This window comes from Lepeophtheirus salmonis, chromosome 6 (genome assembly GCF_016086655.4).
Source record: "Lepeophtheirus salmonis chromosome 6, UVic_Lsal_1.4, whole genome shotgun sequence".
NCBI lineage: Eukaryota > Metazoa > Arthropoda > Copepoda > Siphonostomatoida > Caligidae > Lepeophtheirus > Lepeophtheirus salmonis.
This window is the reverse complement of record NC_052136.2, coordinates 31,684,520-31,695,920: the sequence shown is the minus strand read 5'-3', so window position 1 is coordinate 31,695,920 and position 11,401 is coordinate 31,684,520.

Genomic DNA, 11,401 nt, shown 5'->3' with positions numbered 1-11,401 from the left:
AGTTTAAGAGTAATGACCTTAAAAATAAGTGATACATAAATGTGGATTGAAAAAGTTTATCCTTGGATAAAATCTATTTCGAGGAGAAACATTATCCAACATATTTTGCAGAATAAAACCAGGCTTGCACCTGCGTTAGGTCATTCATTTGTGTTTAAATAAAACAACGTGATTAATAAAAGATCAATGTCTTTCCAAATTTCGCCTACTCTTTATGACACATGATATCTTTTCACATAATTTTTAATATAGATCATAAATTAAAGTTGCGTATTTAGTTATAGTCTATAGTAATTCATCAAACACTTAGCCCCCCCAAGTGGACAAAAACGTATTATCAAACCCTTCTTAATATCAATCAAAATTTAAAACGTAGTCGTCTTTTTCGTCATATTGTTTTAGTTTTGGTTCTGGGTAAAAAATGCCTTAGGAGAATCCTAATAAATGAACTTCTATATGAACAGCGTTCAAGGATTTTTTGCATTAATCGTACATTTTTTTCCGTTCATGCGCTCAAAAATGAACGGGAAGCATGAAGAGCTCACATTTTTTACGCTATATTCAAGCTTGGATATATCATCTCTTTCACGATATGATGGGGCAAAAGCTCCTTCAATTTTGATCTTATGCAGATAGAACAAAATTATGGCATGCCTCATATGTGTAGTAACATACACTCAAAATATATTATATTATAATGTAAACATTAAATTGTTTGTTTATATATAAACAAACATAGAGGAAGTGTTTAGAGGGACAAAAAAAAACAAATCCAGTTCTTCCGGATGTGATAAATATAGAAAATATTTAGAGTAAATTTGACAATGATCAATTAACTTCAAGTCAAGTTCCACATATCAATTCTTTCTAGATTATGATTAATTAATTATTATCATTGTAACGGATCCGGGCTATGGATGTTAAAATATCGAAAATTCCATCCAAACTTACATATGTCGTAGATAAAGTGTACTTTTAAGATGCTCTCAAACCGTTATTATTAGATCTGGATGTTAATATTTTACCCACTCTTTTAGAACAGGAGCAATATTTTTTTATAAAGGTGTAGGCTTGTTACTATTTTAGTAATGGTGTTATAGTTCATTATAAATACACAAAATGGTTGAAAGATTTAATATATATGTAAAAGGTACGTATAATTATTTTGGTGAGCGAACTTTTCCCCAAAAACATTTTTGTCGAATGATAATTTGCAGAACAGACATTTTTGCAGAAGGACCATTTGGACATTTGGTCCAAAAAACGGTATTTAAATTATTGATATATACGATTGTATATTTTAAATAATGGTATGATAAATATATATTCTTAATAGACTATATATATCATATAGGTGAATTAATTAGTATTCTTTTGTAGAAAAATATTTTTTTAAATTATATTCATTAACAATCATTACATAAGCACAACATAGTAACATGTGGCTCGAATCATTTACCATTATAGTACATTAAACAAATTAAGTAATAAAAAAACAAGAAAGCGATTCAAATGGAAGAAGTACTTAATTAATTATCATTCAACATGATGGATTATTTCATATTGGAATAAAAAGCTCAAAAATATATATATAAGTATACTTCATGTAATCTTCTAATTTTGTCAATTGCATTACGTTTGGTTTTGGTCAACTCTATGGGAAAAGTACTGATCTTGCCTAATATTATGTTTGTTCATCAATCCAATAGTCTTTTCCAATATGAGTAATCCAGTATGTCGAATGGTAATTAATTGATAACAGAGAATTGATTAGCACTTTTTCCATTAGAATTGGGGTCGTGTTTATTTATTATTTAAAGTACAACCACGGTAAAGACGTGAACTAAATTCGAATCACATACTACTGAGTTGTGTTTATATAATAATCATTAGTCAATAAAAAAATATTTTTCTTAAGAAGAACACTAATTAATGTGCCTTATATGATATATATATAACATATGAACAATACCTATTAATAATACTAACTATTTAAATTGAATTAAAATATACAATTGTATATATTTAGCATCCTTTTACCATCAAATTTACCAAAATGCTCCTTTAGCAAAATGTACATTCAGTAAATTTTCCTTCGGAGAAAAGTCTGTTTTGGCAAATTGTCGCCAATTGTCCCAGAACCAATTATTTTATCTGTTTTTTTTTAATATTACATTTTATTTTATATATAACATTATCAAATTTTTAATAAAAAAAGTATATTTTAATCGGAAAAATTTGAAATACATTTTTCACTGTTTTCAGTTAGATAGGTGTTATTATAGTTGTACAAGGTAATAACAGTTTTCCTAATAGTTTGAAGGGGTTATCTGCTATGAATGCAATTTTTGGTAAAGTAATTTAGTTGAGCATGAAGTACTTAAATTTCGAAAAAACTAAAACTTGATGTACATTTTTTTTGTTTTTAAATAATTTTCTTTTAGAGTACTCATAGAACTAAAATATATAAAAATCACTAAAATCATACAACGGGTTTTTAATTTGAGCACTAATGGCTCAAAAATAAAGAAATAAGAAATGAAGACGTAACCTTCAATAGTTACTATTATATAGAATATATTAATAGATTTCAAATTTCAGACTGACTAATTAAAAATATACTATTTTTGCCTTGTTGTTTTTTTTTTAATTAATTTAATACACACTTTCCAGTAGAACTTTATTCAAACTAAAAATTGACAGCATAGTATGAAAATGAGTATTTATGTAATTTGATACAATATATTTATTAGGTATGGAAATAGTGTTTTATAGGTATAGAAAGTTCCAAAGATACCTAATTAATTAAAGATAAGGGATTTTTTGTTTTGGAAGATGTCAACACCCAGAGATTATTCAGATAGCTTGTATCTTAATTATGTGATGTATAACGTCCTATATATATATGTATTTAACAAATTACTACAGAGTTGATTAATTAATTATACATAAATATATATTTCTAACTAATTGCTTCATTAGAATGTCGATATTTCCTCTTCGATATTGATACTGACGTCTTTCATTCAATATCAATAGTTTATCCTTATTCTGATATTGTCATTTGTTTCCTAAATAATTAATGATCTTCGCTTTTTATTAGAGACATTTATATATTAACCTGTTCAGTGCTGTAATCCCCGACGGGCCACCAATTATTTTTTCACCACTAGTAATTGTTGACCAAATAATAGTGCCACTCCAGTCCGTTTTTTTTAATAATAAAACTGTGATTACAGAACTGTCCATTAAAAGTTCCGATGATTAAGATAATTAATCACTATCAGTAAAATATTCCAATAAATCAGATTTAATTTTCATCGCCACATTTGAAGCCAAATTAAATAATTAAACAGTGTAGACCAAAGTCTTTGTAATTTTCTATATAAAGCCACTTATTTGTAACATACTATTGTATGGTATTTACAAACATACATGAATGGCATTAATGACTATATCTCAAAATATTGTTCAACAAAGATGTGGAATATAGAATACAAAGCCAAGTACAATGAATATATTTACTGAAAATGTTCATTGTAATTTTTTAAATAGGGAAGTGTCAAAATATCAAAGTATCTCTCAATTTAAGTTTGTTTCACCCATACACATTTGTATGTGTGAAATAGCGAATAATTATTATTATACGTAGTATTATGATTCATCAAGGATATAAATAGGTATATAAATGGAAAATCCCACAGAATAAGAGCAAATGTGGATGACGTCATAATGTGGGAGAAAACGTTTAGTCTACGTGATAGAAAGACATAATCAATTGAAATGTTATTAGAACAAGGTTAGGAAAGCAAGAAAAAGTTTGGGTAAACACAGTAGATTTGTGAAGTAACAATCTTTCCCTCTCTTTCTGGTAACCTCATTGGGAGTATTCGTTTGGGTAAATGTAATAAATATAACTTATTAATGCTGTATTTTGGTTTTTCTATTGTTCTCTATAGTTATATTTCTATATGTGGAGTACCAATGACGTCATCCAAGTAAATTTTCAGTACGAACAGAAAATCGTAGCTGACTAACCTTGTTATAATAGCATTTAATCAAATGTTCCTTAATTATGAATGTTTTTGCATGTTGTTTGACTTAATTGTCATAATTTTGAAACTATTCAAGGGACATAATTTGATAAGGACTCTGCAATTACTGATCTTAGAACTTTAACAACAATCCTCTTCATGTGAATAGGGGATGAGCAAACTAAAAAATACCAATATTTGGAAGATGACGCGGATGTACCAAGTTGTCGTAATAAAAAAATAAGTATAGAAAATACTAATAACCCCAAGGTGTTGCCACTATTATTGGCTATGTAAAAAAACTACAAATGAGTAAACAATGCTGATTTCCAGTGTTTAAGTAAAAAAATTGCAAATTTCTTTCGTACTTAGCAATCTGTTTTGCTCCTTTTAATCATCAAGCCTCCAAAAAGGAATAGAAAAAAAGGCCAAAAATAATTTGATTGTTAGCCAATTTTTATTCCCAGCTTCATTTAATATTAGGGAGTTATTCACGGATTAGTTGAAATAATTTGAGCTCAAAAAATCAATATTCAAGACCGCATTACCTCATTAGCATATAAACATACACTGTATTTTGTTGTCAGCTGTAGATTTTTCTGTTTTTTTTCCCTAAATAATAATTCCACAGTTGAATAGAATATGTTAATTACTACCAAGTGATTTTGGTCATTTAGTATCTTTCTTTTTGGAGGAAAAGTTTTTGGTTATATATATAATTAAGTTAGGTATCTGTTTGAACACAAATAAAGGAAGGTTGTAGAAAAACCAAAAGCTAATATGATAAAGTACATTTTTTCATTTTTATCCTAGTAGAATAGCGCCTTGATAAGTAACCCATTTCCTGAATACATAGCGTGTGTGACCACCAATCCCATCCAAATTTACTACTATGAGATCTGACTTACTATGATGAGATCATTGAGTCCCAACATAAATCCTTTAATGTATATAAAAAATTGTTAGCATACACCTATTATGTACCTATGTAGTACTTATATAGATGTAATCATAACTCTTATTTACCTTGTGTACTGAATTATATCGAATGTAATCTCTATTCAGTTATGTATGTTAGGATGAGGCTAATGCCCTCAATATATACAAACAATCTTAACCTTCTTTTGAAATTTAAAATCCGACCCAAAAATAGTGCATTTATGAAGTAAAAAAGAAGAATATATTATTATATAGAGATTTTTATGGATGTATATTTTTGACATAAATGGTAACTTTTCGAACAATGTTACTTAATAATATATTCTGATAATTGTATCTATATGTAAAATAAGTATTTTCTCGAAAAAAAAAATCTTTAGATACATTCAAAAAGACAAAAATGAGATTTGCATGTTTTTTTGTCACTTTTTCTTAAATTTCATTGGCTCTGTGCTCAAAGTAAATAATAATATGTTTCAATGTAATTGCACAGTTATAATCAGTAGGTACATAGACAGTATATAAAAAATATTTAGCGTTATCCTTTCAAATTAACAAAAATTGTAGGGGACCAGACTCACCCTAATGTAAAGATATTTTCTTCTTTTTAAATAAAGATTCGTTCTTTATACTTTGTATTATTTATCGTTTTGTGTTCCTCCATTGAGTAATTAATATAAAAAACCCTTTTTCTCCAGATTCATTATATAATAAAAGAACTTTAAAAATAAACTCCATTAATTGCCCTTAATTCAAGGTAAAAAGATCAATAAAAAGATGAAAAGTACATAGATATCTGTGAAATAAATAAAGGAGTGAGAGGCAGGACCCACATAAGGGGAGTTTGTAAGTCAACTTTTTTTCGATTTTCGACTATGATCTAGTGGTAATACGCTTAGTAAGAAAATAATAATATACTGATAGCAACTAACTGTATGTATTTCCAAGAACAATTAGAATCTTGCATCTAGAATGAAACCACACCTACCCCACTTATACTTCTACAGGCTAATTGCCACTTATTATAAAAATTAAGTTATTTCCTTAAAATTTTCCTTACATTTCCCCACTTTTTGCTGCTTAAGATTACTTTTTAAAAAACTTTGTCATTATGTACTATGGGTTAGAAAGAATGTCTATAAAAATGTTTTAATGCAAAATAAAGACAAATTCATTATTGTACTTTTTATCGAATAAATATAGGAACTTTGACGAACAAAACTTTGACGCAATTACTGTAATAAAAATTCACCAATAGTTTACAAATAAACCGCCCTTATATCCATATTTTATAATTTATTTCATGCATTAATAAATTTACATGTAGAAAATGCAGTTTAAAGTTTAATTCAAGTTAACTTTTTTATTATTCATTTGACCGTTGTGTGCATTTAGGGGAACGCCTATGTACCATTTATACAAATTTTATTGCATTTAGACTAATTGATATAGATTATTTATGAAAGATAATGAATTCTACACTGATATATTATTTTGACAGAATATTTCTTGTTACAAATCAAATTATTATTTGGGAAACAGGATTTGAAAATCAATTATAGGCCGTGCAAGAGTGAAATGAAACTACCTAGTCCGATAAAAATAGAGTTTTATTTATGAATATTGAAATGTAATGTCCTCTATAGATGTTATGTATTATTAAAAAGGACTAATTTGCACACAAAGTTATGCAAATCAAAAGATTTGCAGCGGTTACTTTGCATGAATGTAATATTTAAGTGCGTCTGCACATTATACATAAGAATGCTCTGTGGTAAAAATTAAAAATCCAATTCACGGAAGCTCAAACGAATATGGTTATGGGTTCAACCATATTAATAATTCTCTCCAGGAGGCTTTATGTAACGCACACACACACACACACACGAAGATCGACCTCATGTAGTAATTATTATTATCATTATTGTACTGACTGCCTTTCACAAATAACCTATTTTTCACTTCAAAATGCAGGGATATGACCTGATCTTTTAAGCAAATTACTTGTTTGTATGTATATGCAACAATTTTATTGTACTTTTTGGAAACATTTACTTATGTCTATATAGATTTTAAGATTAAAAAAGGAAAAACAGTTGGTACTAGAGTTCTTTTTTGTTCATTCTTTAATAGATCCTCGTGGAGTTAACATATATATTTTTTCGGGAGACGAATATTCTATTACCTCTGATTTATTTTAAAAAAAACATATTTAACTATAAATTTAATATTTTCACTGCACTAATGCTAATTTAATTGTAGAAGGTCAGTTTGTAACCCTCCTCCCTGCGGAAAAAAAATAATCGTATAACAGGCAACTAATGTTAACAAGGCTATTAATTATCGCTTCCGCCTTCTCCTAATGCTCTCCCAAATTGCAAAACCTTTATATAGGGTTGTAAATTGTATGCATTTTGGGCATGTACAAAAAAGAAACTGAAAGTCAACATGTAGCAATCCTGACAATTTGAAGATTTCTTTTTTTTTTGTTGATGCTTCAACAGTTTTACACTTAGAGAAATGGGATAAAAACAAAACTTGTTTATTTATGTTTCAGCTGTCGTTCGGTTGCTAATCAAAGCTCAAAATTAAAAATATCTTATTTAAAATTGTATTTAAATACGGCTACAAGTTTTGGGTCTCCACTATATATATATATATACTAATAAAGTATTGGGGTTGTAGTCAGAACAAAGAATTGGATGTTGGAGTCACCCTTTCCTCATAAATATTACAATGTTGTAAATTATTTATTATGCAAACAAACATTCTTAGTACATGCATATTTTTGAGTAAAGCAAACCAAAGTAGAAAATGAAGCACATGAGCCATTCTTTAACGTTTCAAAATAAATGAAGGAAAAGTAGATTTAGACAATTTTATATTTCGTTGTTTATTACTTTGAAAGATAATTATTTTAATATACTAAGCCTCGCACTATTATACTGTATGTACATTGTTCGCTACTTCGTGATATCAAGTTATATATATATTTAGGTGGCCCTTAAAAATGAATCCTTTATCTCCCTTCTATTTCCTTTCCTTCATAATAAAACTTCGCAGTATAAAATATAATTGACTTAAACTAATATTTATTGGTGTCCTTGATTTCTTAATGTTTTGCACATAGTACTTTATCTACCAAATCAACCACTATTTGGTGGTACTCTCTTCTCTTCTTGATAGTACTCTAATTATAATTTATTTTTCGATTCATTTATATTTATATAAATTTAAAAAAACTCTGTGTATATTTAGAATTTTCGTTACAATTTTAGTCAAAAAGAGGCATCTCTAAATATCACTCTAATTTTATGATTTTTGAGGGTGGAATATATTTACCCTTTTAAAACGGATTAAGAGATCGATAAAATGAAAATAAAACATAGATTTTTTAAGTACATATTAAAAGGGATCCTATATAATATATAAAATATATTCATGGATTACATAAACGAAGCCTAGGAACAAGAGGAAATGCCCTATTCATTCCTTCTTCTTTTCTATAACTTAATATATATACTTAAATTCTTGAAAGTATTATAAATTGGATAATTTTATATGTTATATTGTGTTTAAGAATTATTTCACTCTAAATATTTATTCAACTATAATTTTTAATTTTTGTGTGAATGTCAGATCGTTGGTCTGTCCTCGGATGTAAAACAAGTCCTCCGAAGTTATTAAAAACGGAAAATATGCGTTTAAATACGTTCACATCGAATTTCAGGGAGAGAAGGAAAAGATAGATAAAGGCATAAATGAAGTATGAGAGATTATAATTATCCTTTAAATACCAAGATTATTCATATGCTGCATTTCTTAAAATGTATAATGCATGTGGCCTCTCTACACCTTCAGAGATATTCATTAATAGATAGAGATTTTATTTATAAGTATTTCTATGAAGAGACTTGGAAAAAAGATATCCTCAGAAAATTAAGCATCAATTCGGAAAGCAATGAATATTTATTTGCTGCAGACACTACACAGCCAAACATGTTTGATATTGATAAATATAATATCAAAGAAGAATGTAGATTTAGTCATAGTTTCTTTAATTAAACAAACATCATTGCTCAGAAAATGCAATCTGTATTAATGATAAATTTTGCTACAGAAAAAAGAAATCATGTCCGGTGAAGTCATAACCGGGAATTTTTTATAAGAAGGATCCTATAGAGATAGTAGATTCAAGATAAGTCTAATTAATAAAGTAAGGAGTAAATGTAACACCGTAATATTTACTTATACTTAATCAATGCAGTTACATTTCACCATTTAAAGGAGCATTTAAAAAAAAGTATGATCTATTAGTTTTCCAGTTGTTGTTGTTTTTTTGATTTTTTCAGGGATTTAAAAATCAGTATCATTGTCGACATTCTTATTTATATCATTTCTCGAAAAAGTTTCAAAATATCCAAATTTCCAGGGAAAAATATTTAACTTATTTAGTAGACGACATGACTATGTTTATTATGACGATTAATGTGCTTGTTTATTTTTGCAGTTCCATCCCTTGTTAATATATCCCATGCATATATTGTATGTTTTAATGTATTTAAAAGGAACAAAAGCCTCATTCGATAAATTATATCATTTCTCCAAATGACTTTTTTAATAATTATTATAATTCATCTTGAATCCTCTAGATAAAAATAACAAATTCGTGAATAATCTCTAGTAATAATTATTATTTTTTTAATTCTACATGTATACTTAATCAAAGAGGAAACTTGGATAATATTATGTATGAAGAACCTTCCAATCTCTGAATGTAAATGTTGCACAACATTGAAAAGGGAAATTGATGTGTGGGATCCGTCTGTTCAGAACTAATAAATAAGCTGTGGTATTACCTTTAGAAAGTTGGTTTTTCAAACAACTAAATAGTATGTTAGAAATAATTTTACACATACATTAGACTCGTCCTTAATTTGGGAGTTTTTCGAAATTTAATGCGGGCTTCAGTATAAAAATGTATCTTTTTGTAAAAAATATAAAATTCAAGCAATAATGATTAGTGTTGAAAGGTGGTCCATTGCCTTTAAAGTTGTAAATTTCATATTTTGTAGTTTAAAATATCCAACATAAGTCAAAATAGAGCAATTTATAATAAATAATTATTTTAAGGAATAAGAAATCTTTCAAAAGTGTATGTACAGTTTTCCCTTAAAAGGACTATTTCTTTTAAAAAAGTGACAAAAATGTACTATAGTACTTCATATAATACGCTCTTTTTTATATCAAATAAAAGAACAAATTTTTTTGTGAACAGCATTTCTAAAATGACATATTATCATCATATATATATTTTACTTTTTTGTCCGAGATATAACCATAGTCATGATATATAATAAATAAAACAAAATTATTCAAGTTATAATGTGCGTTGCTCCAGGATAACTAAGTTGTATCCGCCTAAGAAAGTACAGAGTAGTACTAAAAAAAACTTTAAATTCACCTCATTTCTATCATGTCTTTGTGCAATTAATAATTAAAATACGTGCTACTTATTTAATGACTACTGTCCATTTCACTAAAAAATAAATATATTTTTTACTCTGTTGCGCCCCCTCCCCTTCAAACATTTAACAACCACTCTAATACACATTTTATAATTTGAATACATTTTCTACACGCTACAGCAGTTTGAAAAACACCATAATTTGTTATTGTTTATAAAACATGTTATCAATATATCTTACACATTGAAACGAATGCATGTAATATTTGACACTTAATGGATGGGATTTCTGAATGACGTATTGTGAAGTAACAAGCCACAAGGAACAAATAAGCAAACAAACAAAATATTTTTCTTCAAATTGGATTTTAATTTGATTTTTTTATTCATCTAGGAAAACACATTATTTCCCGATTTATTTTTATAATTATAGTACTTTCTATTTTCAATTTATGCACCTATGTATTCTGTTTTTATTAATCATTATTCTCAGAGTAGTAAGGAATGGGAGGCAATAGTCACGCAAGGATTTTGATTTGTTAATTATCATTTCCATGGATATTGATGGGGAAAATACGTGATATCTCATTAGATACAAATTGTTGTATTCCAACCCCGAAAAGCAATGATATTTATAAAATATGGACTTAAACTATGAAAAAGTGAGAAGGTAACTGATTTATATGATAATAGGTTGGGGAAAAAGTAATTTCGTATTTATTTTCATGTTTTATAATTAGTATTAAAATCATTCCATTATTCGTTCTGTTTGATAACTTGTTGCCAGCAAGAATCCAATTTCATTATGCATTTCTCGTAGAGAATATCCCTATATGCAAAAAACTCTGACATCAATTTTCAAAGGCCTCTATTGAGACAAAATTTGTACTCCCAAAGCGGACAGTAGGTGGATAAATTCCCATCTGAACTCCTGGAGCTTCTGGCGCGTCATATTGCGTCA